Source organism: Chenopodium album, chromosome 8 (genome assembly GCF_948465745.1).
Source record: "Chenopodium album chromosome 8, dcCheAlbu1.1, whole genome shotgun sequence".
NCBI lineage: Eukaryota > Viridiplantae > Streptophyta > Magnoliopsida > Caryophyllales > Amaranthaceae > Chenopodium > Chenopodium album.
The window spans coordinates 55,353,304-55,378,397 of record NC_137841.1 but is presented as its reverse complement, the minus strand read 5'-3'; the positions used below and the strand labels follow the sequence as shown (position 1 = coordinate 55,378,397).

Genomic DNA, 25,094 nt, shown 5'->3' with positions numbered 1-25,094 from the left:
ATTAATTTCTCCCAAATTTACAAGTAAGTTATTTTTCTGCTTTAAGTTTCGAGGACGAAACTTGTTTTAAGGAGGTTAGATTGTAATACCCTAAATTTTTCTATTGTAAGTTTTGGAGACGAAACTTATTTTAAGGAGGGTAGATTGTAATACCCACTAATTTTGTGATTTTATAAATTTTATTTTTTGTATATAAGTTACAACTTATTTTCTTATTTTATTAAAACTATAAACCTATTTTAAGTCTAGTTGGATCTTATGATAAGATTTATTTTATTTTATTTTATTTTGACAAAAGAGCTATCAAATAAAAAAAAACAACCAAAACAACAAATGTCAATATCCCTAATTGTATGAGGTAAAAGCTTTTATTAGACTAGGGTTGCACACGCGCGCGTTGCGCGCAAAGCAATGTAGTGATGCTAGTGAGTGAGGCCGAAAGTGTGACTTTTTTTGGCTAGTATGTTTTGCGATTTTATTTAGACTATGTTATTGGGTGTTTATTGTTTAAATCCCATATTAGTTTGTTTATAACGATTTTTATACACAATAACACAAGTTAATAGCACTACAGACAATAGCAAATTAACGTATACGAAGTAAGTGATTACCCAACAAAAAAACTAAGCTCAAAATAAGGAATGTTCCTTGTCAATATCGCACGTATTCTAAAACATTAAAGCTACTTGATAAAGAACATTTATCTAAATTTCAAATATTTAGACAAAATTGTAAAATAAATTAAAATAAGGATATTTAAATAAAGAAGTCAATCAAGAAGTATTCTGCTACACGTTTGCCAGCACTTGCGTCCACTGCATCAATTTTTTCAAATAATTCAGCAAAAGGTGCTCTACTGCTCTTCATCAATAAGTTGACTAAAGATCAATAACCAAAAAGTTAAAATTAAATTAAAAAAAAATCCCAAAAAATCAATTTCAATAACAGGAAAATTAAAAGTAAAAAAATTAGAAATTTTAAGATACTTAGCATAGCCGCCTCTCCTAGTATTATCCTTTGCTTTTCTTCTCCTCATATATACCACCTCAAAAATAAACAACAAAGATCAGTAAAAAGGAGTTTTAAAAAAATACTATAGAAAGGAGTACCACCTCAAAAATTGTAACACCCCAATAATTCTCCCTTTTCCAAACCACTTACTTTAAATAAAAATAGAGGAGAACCATTGGCATGTTACCGCCACGTGTTAAAACGTTAAGACTTTATCAAAGTATTGCAGCGGATTTCCAACTTAAATATTAAAATAATATAATTTAGAAAACCAATAAGTCAAAGCTTACAAATTGGAACCATAAACGCCCTTATTTAAAACCAACCAATAATAAAAAATCCCAAAACATAATTAAAATAGTAAAACATAAATAAGTTCAACACAAAGAACGAATACTCTCAATCACACCAATCCCTTGACAATGCGTATGTCAAATCCCCGAACTTCACATCATCAAGCTAACCTGTGCAATACTGCTCCCCAATAATACAAGTGTAATAATTGGATCATCACAGGGTCATTGAAAGGCGAAGGCCATGACTAAAAGAAAACACACAAAAGCACGCAATCAGCAAAGCTGAGTACATACAAGCTACAACGTACCAAACCTAGCATGCTCAACTAATTAAAGTAAATAAACATACAACACGAATTCATTAATCAAGACTCCACACTTAAACAATTCAATCGACTCAACATACTTGCTAATCAATTCCAAACACTCGACTCTTTATATTTAATTTAATTAATTTAGTTTGGAGTAAGCAATAGACGAGGTTGTCCAATCCACCAAATCATTTTGGTCCCAAATGACTATTTAAAATAAAAGTTTAGCGCGATGCAAGAATGGGCGCGACTCCATTCTCACAAAGTTAGTCTAGGATCCCATCTAACTTTCATTATAAAATAAAATGTAAATACCAAAAGAGAAGAGGACATGTTGATCAAACAAGCCTCGAAAAGCCACGGGCTACCACCGTGTACCCCAACCCATAATTGTCAATACTCTAGAAGTGCACACTTTCTAGAGTTTTATTGCTCATCCATGTTTCACTTTACGTGATTACAATTTTAATTTATATCCGACTCATTCAAGTAGACCATACATAACAATCATGCATCAATTCACTTTTAATCTTATTTAGGACAATGGTGATCACATCACAAATTGACCTTTAATTCCATTAAACTTCCAAATTATCCAAAATTGTTGAACATAGTCAACCCACCTAGCCATTTCGGCTTAATCCACCTTTACTCAACATACTAACAAGTCATGATTGGGTAATAAATAAAATAAATAACAACCTTGTGGAATAATTGATAAATTCATTCCACTTATGCCATTCAATTCCAATCCTTTAATAATTCAAATGTGGTTAACAAACCAATCCAATAAAATATGTTTGTATCAACATTCCATACAAACAATTAATCCAATATAATTCAACATACTTGCATCCATAATTCCATACAAGCATAATTAATTCACGAAAACATGCCATAAACATAAATACATGAATTAATTAAATATATAACCAAACAATTTTCATCCAAGTGTTCTCTAATCATGAAACTAAGTTCTTTTCTTTGGTACCTAAACATGATACTACTTACAACGAAGTAGACATGTACGTACCTCGTATAAACAATCCTTTGTGCCACTTTTAATCACTTAAAAGTCTCCTAAGGAATAATCACCTCCTAGAAAACAACCAATAATCACAAATTAACACTTAAACAAATTTCCAGCAATATAAATTTGATTAAAAGTTCTTAAAACTTCCTTAAAAACATGTTTTTATGCTTAATTAATCAATAGAAATCCAATAGGAACAAAAGCCCCAATTTAATTAGTCATAAGAACCCTAAAATCCCAATTTAAGTAAATTGAAACCCTAGGTTTTAAAATTATAAAATCTGAAAATTTTAACAACAATTATAATCTGAAATTATTAGTTTAAAACATCAAAAAACATGATTTTGATACTAAAAATATAAAATTTATACTATAAAATCAAAACCCAAAATAATTTAATCAATTCTAAGCAAAACTAAAAAAAAGAATAAATAAAACAAAGGAGAGAGAGAGAGGGGCGGCAGCCACGGTGGTGGCTGGGCTGGTGGGCCGGCAGGGTCGCCGCCGGCGGCGGTAGGGGGGTGCGCCGGAGGTGGCTGCTGGGCGGCAGTGGTGGTGAGTGAGGACTCACGTAGGAAAAGAGAAAGAAGAAAGGAAAGAAAATAAAAGGAAAAAGAAAAATAAAAGGAAAAAGAAAAATAAAAGGAAAATAAGAAAATAAAATAAAGAGTGTTGTGAAATAAGGGGGAAAGATGAGAGATTGAGAGAGAATTGATCTGTCTATATTATTCCATATATTAGGGGTATATATACACAGAATATAATAAGTAGGGTTTGCTTAGATAACAATAAACCCTAGATCTAGAATAATCCGGAAACTTACAAAGAGGATAATGGATATCCACACAATATTTTCATAACACTCCCCCTTGGATGTCCATTATCGAATACTGTGCCTCGTTAAAACCTTAATAGGAAAAACCCAATGGGATAAAAACCTAATTAAGGAAAAAGAGTACAACATTCTTCGTAATACGCTCGAGATGCTGCCTCATTAAAAACCTTACCAGGAAAACCCAATGTGGGACAAAACCATGGTCAAGGGAAAAAGAGTGCAACGCGTATTTTCTCCCCCTGATGAATACATAACTTGAGATCTTCTAGTGCCGCAACAATGAATCCAATATGTTGTAGATCTTCTCATATGCAGTAAAATATCACTCATTGATATGATCTTCGATCCTCCTAAACTGAAATTGCATCTTCAAGTCTTCACGTTAACATGTGAAGTGTCTTCATTTCACCATACATGTGTTTATCTCTAATATCAATATTTCAAATCTCTGTTTAACAGTTGATTTAAAGGTTAAACTTATGCGGTTATGACTTCTTCTGGAAGTCGTTATTGATGATCATTATTTGATCAAACATTCATTAATAATAATTTGATGAAAAACTTGATATTATTAATGTCATTTTTCAATCTCATATGAATTATAATATAACACATGTAATTATATACGTTAATCATGGTTCTTCTGGACCATAAGAAAACATTCTCACGCATAAGTATTCCATTGATACTCATTAGATGTTTCATAATTGACACGATAGCTCTCTTACAAATACAAGTAGTAAATCTCATTAACTCTCATATGCTCAACTTCAGGTTGAGATGTCAATGATGTAGTTACATTGAATTTTCAAGAGTTTGTTAGTAATTGCAATATTCAAGAATATAAACTTTGTAGGGCTGGATATTTAAATATGTCGTATATAAGTTCTCAGGAACTCATCTTACATGATTCATAACATGCAATTAAATTAGTGTCATCAATAATTATAAGCCCATTGGAATATAAATATCTCTTTCTAATTTTCATCAAAGTTGTAAATATGTCTTACTATACTTTGAATGAACATTCACATAAACGATAGTCATGGTAAGAAACTAATGCATACAATATGAGATATAGAACACATGATAACATATTAAACAAAATATACAGTGAGTAATACATCTAACAACTTCATACATATGCAATAAACCATTAACTTATGACTTACATGTACATGAATATAAGACTCAAAATGATGCAAAACACTATACAGTGTGGATTTAAAAATCCATATTTCATTGGACTTCGGGTCCATGATAAACTTATGATCATCTCATTATGTCGACATCAAAATGTACATATATTTCAGATCCCTTATTCACTAGTCCATTCCATTATGCATATGCATATTATTCATCGGTTCCATTGTGTACCGGTATCATAAAATTCCTTTAACTTACATTTCGCATGCTATTTTACTATGATATCTGAATACATTTCTCATTGGTACCATCATAACTTTCTTACATCATAGGCCATCTATTATAATAATTCAGATATCTATACCACTTTTAGGGTATTTCATACACTAAGGTATTTATATACTATTACACTATTAGTGTCAACTGCACTATCTTGCCAAATATCATATCTATTAGACATATCATTATATATATATATATATATATATATATATATATATATATATATATATATATATATATATTTATATATATATATATATATTTTAATTGGAACCGATCATACAATCTACACTTTAGGTGTAGTGATTCAAGTATAATTGGCAAGATTCTATCTCAATGTATACACATAATTAATATGACCAAAATGTATCTTCAACGCTATGCAACATGAGTCATAACTGAATACAAATCAAATCATAAATGTGCAACATATCTTGATAATATATATACAAAAGTTGGCATATAACTTTTCAAACTACTATTATAGGGATCATATATTTTTTTTTTTTGATTAATTTTTCCAACTTTTGCTAATTCTTCTTCTCCCCCTAAGTTGGTAAAATATCTCATTTATAGGGGCGTCTTATTATATACCAACTTAGTAGACAAATTTGCATTAATAAAATTCACTTCATTAGGAGGATCACAATCAATATTAATTTCACAGAAGATTATTAAACAAGTTTCATCTCTTCTGGAGAACAACTTCAATGAAGAATCATTTCTTCATAATTTTACATTGCATGTGTATTTATTATATATTACCCTTTTCATAATATCTTCTGAAAACAATGTCAATGGGGAGACATGGGTTGTGCAGTTGTACGTTTTTCTTTCTTCTCCTATTTCATATGTGCTGACATATAATAGCCCCAATCAAAAGAATTGTTATACAAGCATAAATCACTTGCTCATTATTCTAGTAGGTGATGATCTTCTGGATCTTTAAGACTTAAATAGTGTATTTGGTGAGCTTCTGATCACTTGATAGTTAACAATAATATATAAGTTATTTTGGTGAACTTCTGGTCAGCCATTAGTCCTTTATATAAAAAATCAAAACATATTAAATCTTGAAATTTCCATCAATACAAATTATTATAACTCACAATCCAAATATAACTCAATCTCAATGTTACGTCTTGCCATTCAATTCATTTTATATATTTAACATTGAGAAAGCGTCAGCACATTATCAAATGAAACTTCAGGTTTCCATGACGGGTAATTATTATTAAACCCGGATGGCCTAATTTAATTATCACATCCAATCACTTCTCTAAATTTGAACTCTGGTCAGTTTTCAACACTAGTGATCACTTTATTAAACTTACTATGTGCATGGCCATGAATGTGATGTGATGTTAGAACACCAACATGTGTTTTTTTATACAATTGGCAAGACAATTGACTAATTAATATTTTATCTAATAATTACTTATATATACTCTGCTGGAGTTTTGACTATAATCTTGATACATGTTAATCTTGTTGGACATTTCATACTCTTCTTGAGCCTTTTACATAATCATGGAACATATGAATTTTACTAAAAGTGATTTAATTCTAAAAATGTAATGAGATTTATCATTTCCTCAAATTTGTCCAATAGATGCTCCATTTCTTTTCCAAAAGTTCTTATATTTTAACTCTATTAGACTGCAACGCTTCAGACGTGTTTTAGGTTCATTAGTAACCGATATTGTCCTTCTGGGACAATAATTTAATTGGAGCATTTATAATTAGTATATGATCAATCACTTATATCCATCTTCAAGATGGTATCATTTAAAAATATTTAAATAATATGCATGTGGCCACTTCTATTAAGTAAATAGTTAATATTTGAGTAGTATATTCCAAACTGACCATCAATATATTTTATTATTTATATGCAAGAATTATTTACAATCTCCCCCTAATCCTTGCATATGGGGGTATGGAATGAATCAATCCAACAACCTTTAAAATCCTTTGGCAATGTCATGTATCAAGTAACGTGTTCCTTTTAGCAAAAACATGCTTATATAAAATTATACTTATAGAACACTTATCATGTTCCTCATGCCCAATAACATTCATCTTAAAAAAAAAACGAAACCTCTTATATTTATGGGCTTAATAAATATTACGATCATCGTTAAAGACCTCAATACATTACTATAAAAATAATCCATGATGTTTATCCATGATGTTTAATCCATACTCATCATAATCACATAATTTGATCAAATTAAGACTTCTTGAGCAGTTAGCTTAGGCATATTATATAACTAAATATTATGTATACCAGTTAAGAAATTTTCCACAATATTTTCTCTGCCTTTTTTCTTTTATTCCACTTCACTGTCTAAATATACAAGTGCTAACAATACTCCATAACCGTGTCCTTGATTCAAGCCAAGGATTACGTGTGCATAATCAATCTACTCCTAGTTTACATATATTTCATCTAATTATCACTTGGGATTACGTACACAATATTTATCAATATCTCCTAATATGGTGAAGTATATCCTCTAATTTTGAGATATAATTAGGAAATTATATCGTAACAATACTCCATAATAAATCAAAATTAATTTAAATTTCTTTAGCATTAAACATTTAAACCTATGTAAAAACACATGTCATCTACAATACGTAGTATAAGATATAAACATATACCATGAGAAAAATATTATAAACAAAGACTTAGGATCTAGTTTAGATAAATATATTTATAGTAGATTATCATGATGATGAATAATAGATAATCTTAGATTATTAATAATAAACATATCACATAAACATAACAAAATCATGTGATAAAGCTAATTAAGTTTGATAGCATTGAGCCAATGAGTAGGCATAATCACGAAATAAAAACAATAATAATAGCATAATTTGTTTGCTATACTTTATACAAAACCAAATACAAAGTAAACAATTAGAAGCAACAAAACTTATACAAGGTAAAACTAAGATTATTCTTGTAGTCAACCTAAACCAATGGAATAATTCATTCAACCAAATGCAATTCTAATACTTTGTAACATAGTTTATCACATGGATTAACAATCATTATTTTCTCAAAATCACACTTACTTGATACTCACTCGACTTCAAAGGGAACTAAAGAAGTGATGAAGGAAAAACTCTCAGGTTTATGATAGTATATTAAAGTATTCGAGTCTTCATTAAATCCTATAACATATATCTAATGTTCAAACTTTAAGAAGGGTTTAATTAACATCTTATGTATTTTATTGGAACTTATCTAAATCCAAAAAAATATAATCTACAACTATTAAAACAGTTCATAACTAATACACTTGAACACTCTATGATGGTGGTAAACCAGATACAATTGAAAGCAACATGTATACATTAGATCATCACATAATTTGACGGAGATTGATGATGAAGCCATCAGCTAATATCATTCTCCAAAATTATAGATATTCAAATAAGACAAATTAGCCGAAACAAAACAATATTAGACATATTCAAATACGACAACTTAGCTGAAACAAATCAATAGCAATATCCCATATCTAACGAGCTTCATATTTCATCCATAAAAAACAGAGCATATAAATTAATCAATCACATGACTAGTCTAATACCCTATAATTAATTAGTTTATTTTAAGAAAGACAATAATCTGACAAATTCAATAAAATATGGAGAAAAGAATATAGGGATACCCGTAAAGTTGCTATTAAACTCGTCTCCTTAGCCGGGTAGGGTTGATTTTGTTTTATCATATATTTTTGCTTGAGACGACACCCAATCGACGAGACAAAGATCAAGAAGGAAGTACAATATATTGCTAAACCCAAATAACTTTCTTGCATACGATGAACTGTCAATCAAATCGAAAAGCAATTATGTAAATGTATATGAATCAAAAGAATTATTAATCATTTAGAGCTTTGGTGCTGATAACGTGTTGTGAAATAAGGGGGAAAGATGAGAGATTGAGAGAGAATTGATCTGTCTATATTATTCCATATATTAGGGGTATATATACACAGAATATAATAAGTAGGGTTTGCTTAGATAACAATAAACCCTAGATCTAGAATAATCCGGAAACTTACAAAGAGGATAATGGATATCCACACAATATTTTCATAACAAAGAGGAGAGAAAATAAGACTAACCTTTTTGTGTGGGGAAAAATTTGGGGATGTATGGGGTATTTATAGGAGAGAGAGTGGTGTAGGGCAAGTTGTAAGATTGGGCCTCATAAAATTAATGGGCCAATCAAGTATGTAAAGTGAGATTGACTTTTATTGTTTGGACATAAATATAGAATGAAGGTATGTATAAAAATTTTGTACCAAAATAATTTTCAACCCAAAATTAAAAATTGAAACTTTTGAAATTAAATTCTGGAAAAATACAAATAAATATTATAAATAATATATAATTTCATTTATAATATATTTTAAAAATATGGGGGATTACAAAAATAAACAACAAAGATCAGTGAAAAGGAGTTTTAAAAAAATACTATAGAAAGGAGCAAACATATTTAAGCAAATACAATAATTTGATAACCCAACATGCATGTTAATCCCCAAACTGAAAACATGAGTTTCTAATTAACAAGCAAATCAATTTTAGCTGAAACAATCAAAATGATGTGTTAAGAGACTTAAGACCATGAATCAATCAAATTTGGGATTGTTCATGTTTGCTTTTATTTGTTATCAGGGGTAATCCTTAGATAGTATAAAGAATGTTTTCTCCCAAATAAATAAAAATGAATACAAACCAGTAAAAGAGTGAGGAACTTGAAGAGCAACAACAAGATCTCCAAGGATAACAACACCAGAACACCAGGAAATACTTACATATTTACATGGAAGTTCTGGCAACTCAAAAGTGACGCATGAGTTTAAACACGAATGAGGATTTTATCAAAAGGCAAGCTTAATATAAATTTGGTGCACATCAATTCCCACATACAATAAAAATAGATAATAATGACTTCAAGAAATACACAAATATACATCTAAATTAAAAATGGCATGTTAGGATCTAAAACAGGAATATGATGAGGGTTAGTCTCTTATATTGTTTCCCATGAGTACACGATAACAATTCCTTGGTAGTGTGTTCTTATTTCTTTGGCTGGCACTTCATTACTTAATAAATGCAATCAGGCCCAACTCCAAGATTGTAACTTTGTAAATGATGAAAAAAGAAAAACAAACACACTAACCACCAAACCAAAATACCATATCACAATAATACAAAATTCATTTATTTATCAGAAGAAAATATGGTACTCTATTCACAAAATGCTTAATTTAGTAATGTATAATAGCATTTGGTTATAAATCCTTGTTTAGATGACAAACAATTAAGAGTTATACATAAATAAATGATTTTAGTTGTTTATTATGAAATGTAATCGAAATATGAAGTCATAGGAAAGAATAAAGGTTGAGTTCAGACTAATTAAATCTGCAAAATTGATATTCGATAATTTAAAGAATATAAAGAAAAATTTACCTCAGATACTGCTTCAATGGAGGAGCGAAGAAGGTACTCAAGAACAGCAACTAAGTAAACAAGGGGCACTTACTCCTATTGCAACTAATTTCAGAAGGTGCAGCTAATTTCAGAAGAACAAAATTTCAGATAGACAATCTACTATCTTCAACAGCTAATAACAAACCATTGAAGATAATGTTTTTTTTTTTCTTTCAGAACCATCTTGCAAGAACCATTCTCTCTCTCTCTCTCTCTCTCTCTCTCTCTCTCTCTCTCTCTCTCTCTTTTTTTTATTTAAAAACCTACAAGAAGCATTCTAAGCAAATGCATAATTAAGCTAAAGTTTAGGCATTTTTAGCAAATCAATAAACAGAAGCCAAGCAATAAACACAATGTCACACTAATTAAGCAATCAAAATCATTCGTTTCATCTCCAAACTCAGACAGAACCTAATTCCTTCATCAATCACATAATTTAACCACAACATTCATTTTTACAAACCAAACTCTAGAAAATAAACAAATCAACCCAATGTCACACAATAACCAAGATCAAATCTTTCACTCTCAAAAACCAATCTTTATGCAAGAAAACTACATATTTTACCATTAATTGACAGAATTAAACAAATATCTGAAGCAATCTTTACAGTATAATTCAACAATCAAAACTACATATTTTACCATTAATTGACAAAACCCAATTCAGACACAAAAGTACAAAACCCATATAAAATATATAGATACAAATAAAAGTATAAACTACAATCTTTACCCCTTAAAATCAACAATCAAAAGGATTGAACAATCGGGAAAAAAACAACAAAAGAAATGTACCTATTGCGTTCATAAAGAGGGAAATCCCTGATCTTAGCGAATTTCTTATCAGCTTTATCAACGAAAGACCAGTAAATTTCAATCATGCCACTATTGTGCTAGCCATTTTACAGTATAATTGTCTTCTTTCTCTCTCCTCATCAGACTCAATTAACCACCCAGAAAAGGGTCTAAGAGATAGAGGAAGGAGAAGCCTCCTACAAGTAATTCAACAAACCCACAATTAAAATTTTAGAATACAATTAAAATGAATACAAACAAGTAGAAGAGTGAAGAACATGAATAGCAACAACAAGATCTCGAGGTTAAGCAAGGTCATCAATACTTAAACCCAGCCTAAAAAAGGAAAAGAATTAACCTTCAATAGCTTCTCTGGGAGTCTTGAAACCCAAACTAATGCTCTTCCAGAACCTGTTTCCTCCTTCCCCGTGGTCGCTTTCTCTTTCCAGCTTTCTTCAAGCTACAATTTCCATAATATTATTAAAATAGAATAATTTAACTTAAATATCTAACAATTTTAGCATTTTACAGAGTTGGATGATTATCTCGGAAATACTTTAGGCTGCTTCAAGGCCTTCTCGGTCTGTTTTACAAATAATGAAATGTAAATTAATTAAATGATAACATAAATACTATTTGTATAAGATTATATAATAAGATCGAAATATAGTTAATCGAAGTAAAAAGATTAAAATAGTACCTGTTCCGCCATGATTGAGTGGTTGTAAGATGAGGCTCAGAGGAAGCAATGGAGGCGCCGCAGAGGAGAGAGAGTGAGAGAAAAGGAGAGAAGAAACTTAGGGTTTTTTGAATTCTAGAACATTATAATTGAAAGAAAAAAACTTTGAGGATGACAAAGCTCTCCCTGGCAACGCATGCATTAGCTTTTACAAGATAGAGAAAGCTGAGAGAGGAGAGAGGCAAAGAGGAAAGCAGGAAGCTGAGAAAAGAGGGAGGGATGCAGGAGGCTCATAGAAGGGTCACAATCAACTCACAGAAAAAAATAAAATAAATAAATAAACAAAGCCACATAGCTTTCTCACACATGCACCCCACACATGTGAGCACTATTCATAAGGGGAACAAGTGAAACATTTTAAGGGTTGTAGATGCCTCGATTTTCTCTTATTTTTACTTGTTTCTTTTTCAATCTTGCGTGTTTCCCTCATCCTCAAATCAATTTACTTTGCTACTTTGATGATAATCACTCATCATCAGTACCTTGATTTCATATGCTATCACTATGTGATATGGACCATCATTCACTTTCTTGAATTCTTTTATCTGTGTAAAATTTCTTTCATGTGTGGTCTTGAATGATAAATCTTGAAGTATTATTTCTTTCTCTTATCCGAAAGGTAATCACACACATGTTGCCGAAGTTGTTTAATTATTAATTATTGTTGTTTTGTTTGTATTTTGTATTATCATGTGTAAAATTTATAATTTTGTTATTTGTATGATCAAGATAAACATATATATATAAGTGCGTGGTATTATTATATGATTTGATTTGATTTGATTTGAATATCATATTATTTTTGTTGTATATAATTAATCGTACAATTATTTTTAGGGTTTTAATATTGTTGCTATAGGAAGTATTGTTTTATTGAGGTTTTAGGGTTATTAATGCAGAATATTATTTTTGGGTTGTGAGTTAATTATTTGGGTGCTAGTATTATTATCCTAAGAGTTGAGATATTTATGAATCGAATTGTTATGTTATTTGGGAACCTGTACCATTGTTGAGATATTATCTATTAGTTTGTGAATGATTATTTGATTGATATGCGAGATCAAAAGGTTGAGCATTATTATTTTGTAATTGGTTTGAGGCTCAGCGTTATAAACCTTAGCTCTTGGCATGTTGGTAATGAGATAATGATCATGAGCTACAATCTTATTTATATTTTTCTATGTTCCCCTATTGTGGGATTTGGCCCGTATGTGATCTGGTTCAAGGTATTTTCTGGTTATTGGGAGTATTCAAGTTTTTATACTTGTTGGTTTGTTATTTGAATTACCCATGTCCAAGGCTAGGTATAGAACAAAGAGCATGAAATACTTATTGGGTATGAGTTAATTGAGTGAAGGATTGTATTTTATTCGACGTTGGACATAGTATAAATTTTTTAACCCTTGGGGTATATAATGCTCTATCCTTTCTTTCAAAAAAAAAAAAAAAGTAGAACGTCCACGTGTCACTTAAACCCCCCTCACTAAGCTACATCATTCAGTCAACTACACATCACACCACGTGGCTCTCCCTTCCATTTGTTTTTCATTGCATGTCATGCACTTATAATAAAAAAGTTCTCTATAAGATTTAAGCACGCAACTTCTAATTGTAGAGCTAAGTGTTTTACCACCAAGATATGTGATTTTTTATGCAATCTTTTGAATACTACAGAATATTAATATGTATCAAATGACAATATGAACAACAAATTTAATTACAAGAAAATTGAATCATAAATTACAATGTACATTAATGATTAATTCCAAGTAATAATCTGGGACATTGTCCGGGCCTAAAAATTAGTTTAAAATAAAAATGAAGACGAATGAACCCTTAACTTTTGAGTTTTGATCTATAATCTATCAATAATCAATTATGGTCTTGTTTGATACGTAGTAGGGAATATGTCCTCTGTTTAGTTTTAGGCCTTGAAAAATAAGTTAAGTTTAGATCAGATCAGATAAAAAAAATAAATTCAGATCATATCAGATAAGAAAAAATAAGTTCAAATCAAATCAACGTTTTATGTGCAATTTTTTATCGGTAAATTTCTTTAATTTCGTAATGAAAAAATTATAAAAATTACATTAATAAAATACACATTATTACGAATCTAACAAAACCCCACTTGGTATATTTTTTCCTTATAGATTATCTAGACTTTAGGTCAAAGTTTGGTCAAATTTGACAATCGCTCAGATCAGACCATATCAGGCCAAACCTGATAAGTTCTAATAAGCAAAAATATGGTGAATTAATTAAACAAGCCCTAAGTTGTAATGTCTCCATTTGTATGCTTGTAAATGTATGAAAATTGTATAAATTAAATTATGAAAATTTTTATTTACTAAATTAGTTTAGATAACGGATTGATAATATGGAGGTTTAATTGAGATGAATTTAACAATTCAAGATCTTACATGTATAAATCACCTAGCTTAGATATGAATAGTAAACTAGGTTGTGTGTTTAGACTTGGCAATCAAGTCATCCGGGTCGGATCAATTTGTATACACTATGCATTTGGGTTGATCAGGTCGAGTCAATTCAGACGTCGAGTTAAGATTTCGAGTCAAGCTCGGATAAGCAAGTATAGGTATATCACAAACTGTACATATAACAAATCTAATATATCATATAACTAATATATAAAGCTAAACTTTTAGCCAGATGACGAGATAGCGACACTTGGCGTTCCAACTTTTTGCCAAGTGTCACGCCACGTAGGATAGAGTTATATAGAACTCAATTTGTAGGATAAAAAAGTTAATTTAGAATTCTATTTACAATCAAATTTGAATAGAATTTTAGGATAAAATTGTTAATTTAGAGTTTTTTTTTTTTTTCAATAAACTACCAATATTTCATATGTACAAATTGAATTATAATTCTATTAAAAAAATAATTAGATTATAATACTCATAAATTATAATATAAATTTATTTTTTGTATCATCATAATATTTTTTTAAAACGAAGGAATTAGTTCAAAATATACCACATTTAAAACGATTGCTTTGTTCAATCGGGTCGGGTCACAAGTCATTTTGGACAGGGTCATTAACTCATTATTTCAAGTTACGGGTCAAGAAATGTTTTTCACCAATATTATTATTAGTCATTACATGCCTACTACATAGTTTAAATCGTCACAAAAACACATCAATTCCAAACTAATTTTGTATCAATGATATGTTTTAAAATTTGACATATAGATTAAAAATTTCTCTTAAAATTCAATAAACAACCCGGGCATCGCACGGGCGCAACACTAGTATATATATAAAGGAGAGTTTTTTCCCGAGTTTTTAGAGAGCCACGTAGGATTTAATTTTTTTAGCGCGCCATGTAGGATAATAAATTTTAGTGGTAGCCAATTAAATACGAGATTATTAATTTCTTTTAGAATTAAATAATTTAAATGACACATAAGCAAAATTGGCGAATGAGATTTTCCAGTTTAAATTAATTAAATATAAAATATTATCTTTTGATATTAGGAATTCTATAACAAATTTTAACACATAAAAATTCAAACAAACCATGCGTCGCACGGGTTTCATCTAGTGGCATATTGAAGGAATGAAGGTCATTTCTTTAACATTTTCTCAACATCATATCAATCTAATTGAACAACAGTATGTCCTTCACTGTTGAGGCATTGTAGTCAAAAGCCATTTTTTTTAGTGGTTATTATTAATTAATTAATTAATTAATTTATTTATTTTGGCACAATACAAAAGAAAAAACTTGCTACTAGAGGCCTAGACTTTAAAATAACAAAATAAAGGATAAATAGGCTTTTAACTAATAAGCCTTTACAACATTTGACAATAAGGTGCAACATTACACTATACAACTTTGAGAAAAAAAAAAAAAACTAGTAGACTAGAATCAAGATCCTTAATATGTAAAGATTCAAGAGAGACCTTAACTTTGCAGAGGAGGAGCTCCGTACAACTTAAGGAGCGGCTACACACAATAAAACACAATGAGAGCAGCTGAGAGTACTTATATTGTTTGTTCATGACTAACTTTTTCTTTCTCGGCGAGATCAAATCAACACCGATTAAGATATTGGAATTGGTCACTTGAACATGTGACCTTTCACATACAAGTTGTTCTTGTTGGCAAGAAAGCTATAATATTGTTGAGGCTCGAGAATCCCCAACATAAAGTTTGGACGCCTGCTTCAGATTAAAAAATTTTTGGGGTAATGATCACATAAATTATTAAACTCAAAGGAAGAAACGAGTGACTCAAAAAAATCACTCCAACAATATACACACTTCATACAAACAACAACTAAACCCTTGTTCATACTCCCAAAATCACAAGCTAACTCTCTTACCACCACACTAAAATTGATGCCCTTACCACAAGACCCATACTCCTTTTGCAAAAACCATCCCTCCAACTTGAAAAACAACTTTAAACTACAAGCAAACAAACTACCCATCAAAAGGTGGATGACCCATTACAAGTGAACCCCAACCAGTGGACTATCATTCCACAATAAACTATGAAAAAAAGCTAACTAACCAAAACAAAAACAAGCACCTTAGAAAGTGAAGAAGAAAACCAACTAAACCAAACAAGCCCTCCATAGCAAGAAAAGCAACTAAAAAAAATTAACAACTCTGAAGAACTACAAAGAAAAACATATTAAGAGAAGAAACACAAATCAGAGGCAATCCAACGATTCCATACCCAAAACTTGAGAACTCAAACAAAAGGAATCCCAAACCCTAACCCTAACTTTACAGTTGCTGTTATGAACTACCCTTGACGTCGGCGTTAGGCCTAGCCCTCCAACGCAAGGATTCTCGAAACCCTAAGTCTAACTTTACCGTTTTTCTCACGGTCAAATTAACCAATGACCTTTGATGGCGGCGTTAGGCCTGACCTGGCAAATGGGTCATTCGGGTCGGGTATGGGTCGGGTCAAGTTCGGTTCAAAAGGTTATTGGGTCAATTTCGGGTCGGGTCGGGTCATTTCGGGTTCCGGGTTGATATCGGGTCGACTTATAACCGAGTCGGGTCGGGTATCGGGTCAACAATTCGGCTCGAGTTCGGGTCGGGTCAAGTTTGGTTCGGATCAATTTTCGGGTCGGGTCAGTTCGAGTCGGTTCAATTTTTTGGGTCTAATTTTTGGGTCAACTCCGGTTTGGGTCAACTTCGAGTCGGGTCATATTCGGGTGATGCATTGGGTTAAATTCCACTATGTATATATATTTATTTATTTTTTGACGAAAAACTCACTATATTTATTAAGGCTACTTTTTTCATGGAACATAGTAATTGTTTGACTTTCATTATTACTGTACTATTTTTTTTCTAGAATTGTGAGAATTGTGACTTTTATTTCGATCTTTAGTTAATTTTTTTTAATTTTATGGACAAACTCCGTAGAGTAGTCATTAAATTTCAATCTTTTTACGAATTTTTAATAACTTATAGAGATAAAAGGCCGAAGAAATCGAGAAAAGTAAAGCTCAAAATATGTAAATTACTTACAATGTTACACATTACAAATTAATAATTATAATAAAAATATTAATACAAAAAATTAAGTCAATTTGATTGCGGTTTTTTTCTATTTCGGTTTTTTTCTATTGCGGTTTAGCTTAAATAGATTTTGGTCGGTTCAGGTATAAGATAATTTTGGTTCGGGTCACTTTGGGTTTCGAGTCTATTTGGGTCAATTAATTCAAGTTAAAGGTCGGGTCAACTTCGGGTCGGGTAACTTCAGGTCTCGGGTCAACTTCAGGTCGGGTCGTTTCGGGTCTCGGGTCAACTTCGGGTCGGGTAATCTTGGGTCGGGTTGTTTCGGGTTGGGTCATTTCGGGTTTTGGGTCAAGGTCGGGTCAGTTCCACTTCGGGTCGGGTATGGGTCGGGTCGAGTTGATTCGAGTTTTGGGTCGATTTCGGGTCATGGGTCGGGTCATTCGGGTCGGGTCATTGGGTCTGGGTCAGGATTTCCAGGTCTAGTTAGGCCTAGCCCTTAGTCCTTATTTCGCCGGCAAATTCTGTGTACACTACAAACTTCACTTTACTTCTCAAGGTACCTTAAGATCGAAAATCCACCCCCTCGTGGTCTTTTTTACCGAATAAATGTTCACAACAACACCTTCAAAACTAAGGTCAATTGACCTTCAAAAATGAAGAAACGGCGTCAACTTTATGCTTGTGAGAAAGACACCAAAGAAATAAATTAAAGGAGACAAGAAAAAAGGAGGAGGAGACTTGCTGGAGTACGGCCGTGGCGTCGAAACTCCAGCGAGTTCCTAGGGTTTTATAGAAGAGGGGTGAGTACATGAGAAAGAGAAGAGAGAATTTAGAAGAGGAGAGAGAATTAGTGGTTAATTTAAACCCAACAAATAATGTAGCCAATGATAATGTGATGAATTTTTATTTATAGCATTGTTTGACACATTTATCCTTGTATAATGGTGTTTTATTTAATTCTTTTAGTCATTATTTGGGTAACTTTTAAATAAGTTGTCACATTATACTCTATTATGCTCCATTTGTGCTTTTCTTAATATTTCAGATGATTTTATGGTCATTTGGAGGCTTTCATGATTCTTAGAGTCGTATTAATTGATAAACGGATGATTCGTATCAAAGACTTGTTTTGCTAGAAAAGGTTGATGTTCAAAAATGGCCATTTATAGACCAACAAGGTTAATTTGATACTTTCACAATTTGATGCTTGATTCCGATTTGAGTTAAGTCGAAGCAAAAGGTTTTAGCATCCCAATACTATTGTACTGTGACTTGTTGCTCTTGGCACAGGCAAGCAAAGCCTTGCAGCCAAGCAAACATGATGACAAACCTTTTGCCAAGCCATTTGGTGATGGTCCTAGCATTCGTCTAGCCATCATTCGATGGCCTCGTAAGTGCATTGCTTTAAAACATTTTGAGTAGAGCGCTAGCCGATGAAGGAGAATTGTCCTTTGGCCAATAAAGACAGTTGAAAACCATTGTCTCTAGACCTCTAAGGGTCATCACCCAACCTTATATTTGTTGTTTGCAAGACTTTCGGAATATTTATATCCATACGCGCATTACACATTGTAGACACCCAATTGTGTCTCCCAAAAACCAAACCCAGTGATGAATACCTTTCGCGTCGAATCATAATCGAACAAGGTGAAAGTGTGGAAAGTCTAATGTTGTGGTTAGTTTTTATTAAAAATCTCTCTTTCTGTTTTCGAAAACCTACTCTATTTTATGAAAATATCCAATCCAGTTTAGTTTGGTCCATAAAAAGGGTCCAATAATAGTGTAGTTGTAATGGGCCCGAAAAGAGCTTTCCAACGATATAATATAAGCCCGATTATGATGAATAATGAGGAAGTTATGGCCAAAATACTAAACTGGGTCCGGTTTGATTTTTATATGCGGCCCAATGATCTAGAGGAGGGCCTATTATGAATTATCATTCCTGTAGGGAATATTTCAAGCATTACCCCTAGCCTGAACCCCACTATGATCATACACTAAAGTACGGTGGCGTCCAAAGGGAAAGAAGATAGAGCAAAAGATTCGCCAACAAGTTTTAGGAACTTGTAAACAGTTCACAGGGTGAAGGTTACACCCCTTAACGATCCAGGAGATCGTCAACTCCAATAGGTCTGGAACCATGACTGGTAGTTCGGGGATGAAGGTAAAAATCCAACCTAAAAGAGATTGAACCTGCCCTAATATTAGGCCTCTACTTTATTCTGATCGTATTCATGTGCGTTTTCTGACTAACATGCAATCAATAAGATCAACCATAAACCTGTTTATCCATGTTGGTTGAATATTAATGCACAAATAAATCTATTATTGGCGATCACTTGAATTATAATCAAATTAACCCTAAACAAGATTATTAAATATCTTATTAAGCGTGATTACAAGTACCAATTCGCTTTAAACATGCGTAAAAGGTGTGATCAAGCAATAACAATAAATATATATTAAGCAACATAATAATAATATTCATAAAAATTATAACAATAATAACCATAATAATTAAAATAATCATGTTAATAATAAAGCATAATAATAGAAGATCCTAGGCATGATACTAACAAGATTAATAACAAACCCTAGCATGTTACTAAACAATAAAAATCAAAGCTTTAACCCTAACATGATACTAACATGAATATTAGGAAGAAAACAGGAAGCATCGTAGGAAACACAATTGTCATATTTGATATTATAAATTTTTAGTTGTCACCCTAAACATGATACTAGAAAGATCAAAACACCCTAACATGACGTTAGGAATCATAATAACAACCTAGACATGATTTCTATATCATAATATCAATAAATCAATTAAAGCACTTACTTAGATGCCTCGTACCTCTTTCTAATAACAAAATACACACGTTAGTAACTTCAAGGAAAATATAAAATCAAATAATTAAATTAAACAACTGAAAGAGAGATTTGGGACCAAACCCTCAGAAATTAAAAACCTTTCACGCCTAGGGCGAAGGCAACTTCGAACAATGCTAGGTGTTTCTTGATCTTGTGAATGCGGAATTTTGTGTATAAAGGTTGGTTTAGAAAAAAGAGAGAAAGAATAAGCTTTAGCTTAGAGAGAGAAGAGAATTAGAGAATTCTTGAGAATTGATGATTGTAGATGATTGTAAAACGGAGTTTTTAGGAGGCTATTTATAGAGAAAATCAACCAAAAAGATAAAAAAACAAATCACAGTTTCATCGTGAAAAAACGAAGTTAGGCGCTAATGGCTGGCGTTAGGCGCTAATCAATTTTTTTACGCGTTTTTTAAATCCAGATAAAATTTAACCGTACAGAAGGACAAAATCGTATTTTCCTCAAAAACACTCTTTTATTCTGATTAAAACTCTAAAAAGTCAACAAAAGTCAATTTATCAATGCTAATTGAATTAGGAATGAAAAGAACCTTCTAGAAGAATCTGGAAGACTAAAACCATTCCTAATTGCATTAGGAATGATAAATCCATATTAGGCCCTCCCATAGATCATTGGGCCGCATATAAGGCTCAAACTGGGCCTAGTTCAGTAATTTGGCCATAACTTCCTCAATATTCATCGGAATTGGGCTTATAATATATCGTTGGAAAGCTCTTTTCAAGCCCCATCCAACTACACCATTATTAGACCCTTGCTATGAACCAAATTAAACTGGATTGGCTATTTTCTTAAAATAGGTTTTCAAAAATAGAGAGAAAAGAAAAGAAATTAAAACTATTCGCAACACTAGACTTTCCACACTTTCACTTCATTCGATTATGATTCGACGTGAAAGGTACTCATCACCAGGTTTGGTTTTGGGGTGACACAAATGGGTGTCTACAATTCCTAAAGCAATTAGGATTGATTGTAGTCTTTTAGAATCTTCTTGAAAGTTCTTTTGAATCCTAGTGTCCTAATGGGTTTAGGATTGATAATTATGTTTTATGAGTTTTATTTGAAATAAAAGAAGTGTTTTATGTGAAATTACGATTTTACCCTTCGTACGAACTTTACGACTTGATTTTATCGAAAAGTAGATTCCGCATTGAAAACACATGGAAAACTGTCTTGTAGCGCCAAACGACAGGTCCTGTCGTTGGCGACAGAGGTGGTTTTATTCCTTTTCAAACTCTGATTCGTTTCTATCGATTCCGGACTATTTTCTTATAAATAGGGTCCTTGGACCTCCGTTTTCAATCATCAACTCTCAACCAGAATTCTCTAATATTCTTCTCTCTCTCTAAGCTAAAGCTTATTCTCTCTCTCCCTCTTTCTAGCCTAGCCTTTTACAAAATAATTCCTCATACATTAGCACTAGACACACCTAGCCAAGTTCGAAGTTGCCTTCGCCCTAGACGTGAAAGGTTTGGTATTTCTGAGGGTTTGGTCCCAAATCTCTATTTTAATTATTTAATTTAATTATTTTGATTATTATTTTTCCTTGAAGTTACTAATGCGTGTATTTTTTTTATTAGAAAGAGGTACGAGGCATCCAAGTAAGTGCTTTAATTGTTTTTATTGATATTATGATATAGAACTTATGTTTTGATTATTATATTGATTCCTAGTATCATGATAGGATGCTTTTCTTAGTATGATGTTTAGGGTAAAGAATAAGTTCCTTATATCAATTATGATTTCTATGATGCTTCCTATGTTTCTTTCTTAATATCATGTTAGTATCATGTTAGGGTTAAAACTTTGATCTTTAATGTTTAGTGACATGCTAGGGTTTGTTATTAATCTTGTTAGTATCATACCTAGGATCTTGCTAATAATATATGCTTTAACATGATTCTTTTTATAATTGTTATAATAATTATTATGATTATAATGATTATTATGTTGCTTGATATATATTATTTTTATTGCTTGATCACTCCTTTTATGCATGTTTAAAGGGAATTTGTGCTTGTAATCACGCTTAGTAAGATAATTAATAATCTTGTTTAGGGTTAATATGATTATAATTCAATTGATCGCCAATAATAGATTTATTTGTGCATTAATATTCAACCAACATAGATTAAACAGGTTTAGGGTAAACCTATTGTTTGTATGTTAGTCAGAATGCGCACATGAATACGAGAAGAATAAAGTAGAGGCCTATTATTAGGGCAGGTTCTTTCTCTTTTAGATTGGATTTATACCTTCATCCCCGAACTTCCAGTCTTGGTTCCAGACCTATTGGAGATAACGATCTCCTGGATTGTTAAGGGGTGTAACATTCACCCTGTGAACGGTTTACAAGTTCCTTTAATTGTTGGCGACTCTTTTGCTCTAGCTTCCTTTCCTTTGGACGCCACCGTACTTTAGTGTATGATCACAGTGGGGTTCAAGTTTGGGGTAATGCTTGAAATTTTCCCTACAGTTTTTTGCGACTCCACTGGGGAGGATTTCTATTTTAATTCCTAAAATTTATTTTGGCAATAATTTAGAATGAGTGAAAGAGACTCGAAAAGTTCTAAGTATTTCATGTGCGTAATTTTGATTAACATTATAGTCATATGCATTAAAAAGGTTCTCATTGGATAGACCATCCGTAATGAGTAAAAAACATAGGATTTTTACACGTAGGAAACTTGAGGAATATCTTTCACAACTAGAATCGAAATAATACTGCGACAATTGGAAAATTCTAAGAACACAGAAAGCTGCCGAGGCATGTAGGAACTAGCTTCTAGAAAACAGAGTGTGTCGTCTGAAAAATGGCTTTGTCGCCTGGCAAAAATTTTGTCGTCTGGCGACAGAGCTATTTTCTGGCAACAGACTCTGTTGTCTGGCGCCGTGTTATTACAATACCGATCCAAAAATCTGCCTTCTCGTTTTGACTAGTTCTAGCACTGTTGGCTCGATTCTACTTCCTGATTGAGTTTTCTCACTTTTCTGAAACTCATATGTGTTCTACATATGGACATAACCCTCTGGGAATTCATGCTCCATCTACCTGATTGAATGCTCTGAGCAACAAAGGGTACATCCGAGAATGTTGAATTCACCAAACCATGGAAGCGAGTTTACTCGCTGGGTCCCATCCACACGCGCCAACCCTTCCAAAGGTAAGGCTTCCGCGCGGTGCATCCCGACTCATAACCATGGACCCTCTTTGACTAACCCATATCCCGAACTTTAGAGAACTAGAGCCATGGTTAGGTTGCAAACTCATTGCATCATATTGTGCCTACTTGTACATTATTTGTTGTGCATACTCAATGTATTTTTTCCTAACCGTTTGTTTAACATGTGTTTAAGCCTAAATAGACTGATTAATGACCAAAAGGACTTTGCATAATTAATTAATTTGAGTAATTAAAGTTTAATAAATTAATCAAAACTGACTTAGTACGCCTTAGGCCTGTCCCCGTAGGGTAAAAATACTGAAAGCAGTCCTAGATTAATGTTCTAGTAATGGCGCTTAAATCTGGACTGCAGCGCCGAACGCTGCTGTGCAACGCTATGCGACAATCCTGTCGTCTGGCGTTGCACTTTAGTGTGCGGCGACAGTCTTGTTGCTTTGGCGACAATTCAAATTTTTGCTCGATTCATCACGACGAGTCTAATTAAACAGTTTATTAATCAGTTTGGTCATTTTGTTAATGGCAGTAACCTTATTTAGTCCTTAATTGAGTCTAAGCACTTAGTCTCATGGTCATACACAAGACTCAAAGCATGTCACTCGCACTCACAAATAAAGCACACACTAATATGTATGCACACTTTGACCATGTCTAGAAAGTCTTGTATGCACGTGTTTTCTGTCATTTTTTTAGGGGGGTAAGTCGGATATTAATCCTCCAATTAAACCACTTGTTTGAACCCATATACTTGATTCCCAAAAATATGCACCCTATTTTTGCCTATTTTTGCTTTTCCTTTTCTTTATAAACTAGTAAAGTCAAAGTCAATTTGAGTCAAGTCATTAAAACAAATAAAATGGTTTAATTTATAGCGCGTGGTCAAGAAAGGAAGGGCGTTTAATCAAGGACAACCTCTTCGTTCAAGTACAACTTTTTTATAAACCAGTCAGTCGAAAAAAAAGCTAAGAAAATAATGGCGAGTCAAGAAGAAGTCAACGAGCTTAAGAAGCAAATGGCTAGCATTACTGAGGTATTGAGGACTTTAACCCTCCAAATTAAATCAATGACCCTGTGAAGCAACAACAAATGGAGCTCATGCAAGAGAGCTTGAGCAAGATATCCAATGACTATAGGTTCCAGGGCATTAGCTCGCAAGGGGTCTCGGTGGACAAGGAGCTTCTTCCGCAAAAGTTCAATGCCAATGACATCCCAAAGTTTAAGGCTACAGACAACCTATATTTCCATTTAAGAGCCTTTGAGTTTATAATGAATATTAAAGGGATTGATAGGAAGGTCTTTCATTCTTTATTTTCTTTATCTCTTGAAACCATTTGTCAACAATGGTTCTTTTCCCTTGACAAAGAGAAAACCTCTACTTGAGAATCTATTGTAAATGCTTTCATTGATAGGTATAAGTGCAATATTCAAGTTTAAACTTATCATAGAGAACTTGAAATACTTAAACAAAAAGAGAATGAAGGTTTCACTTCTTTCTTTAATAAATGGAGAGAAACTTCTACTAGGATGATT

General features: G+C 32.2%; 1 long non-coding RNA gene across 1 annotated transcript; it reads right to left on the bottom strand.

Annotated features, from left to right (window-relative positions):
• Positions 1-1,285: 1,285 nt before the first annotated feature.
• Positions 1,286-12,230, bottom strand: LOC145556143 (uncharacterized). Its single transcript, XR_014091771.1, has 5 exons — positions 11,942-12,230; positions 11,600-11,701; positions 11,242-11,438; positions 2,652-2,716; positions 1,286-1,485 (listed from the first exon to the last, which is right to left on the bottom strand). It is a non-coding gene; the product is annotated as an uncharacterized LOC145556143 (long non-coding RNA).
• Positions 12,231-25,094: the final 12,864 nt, after the last annotated feature.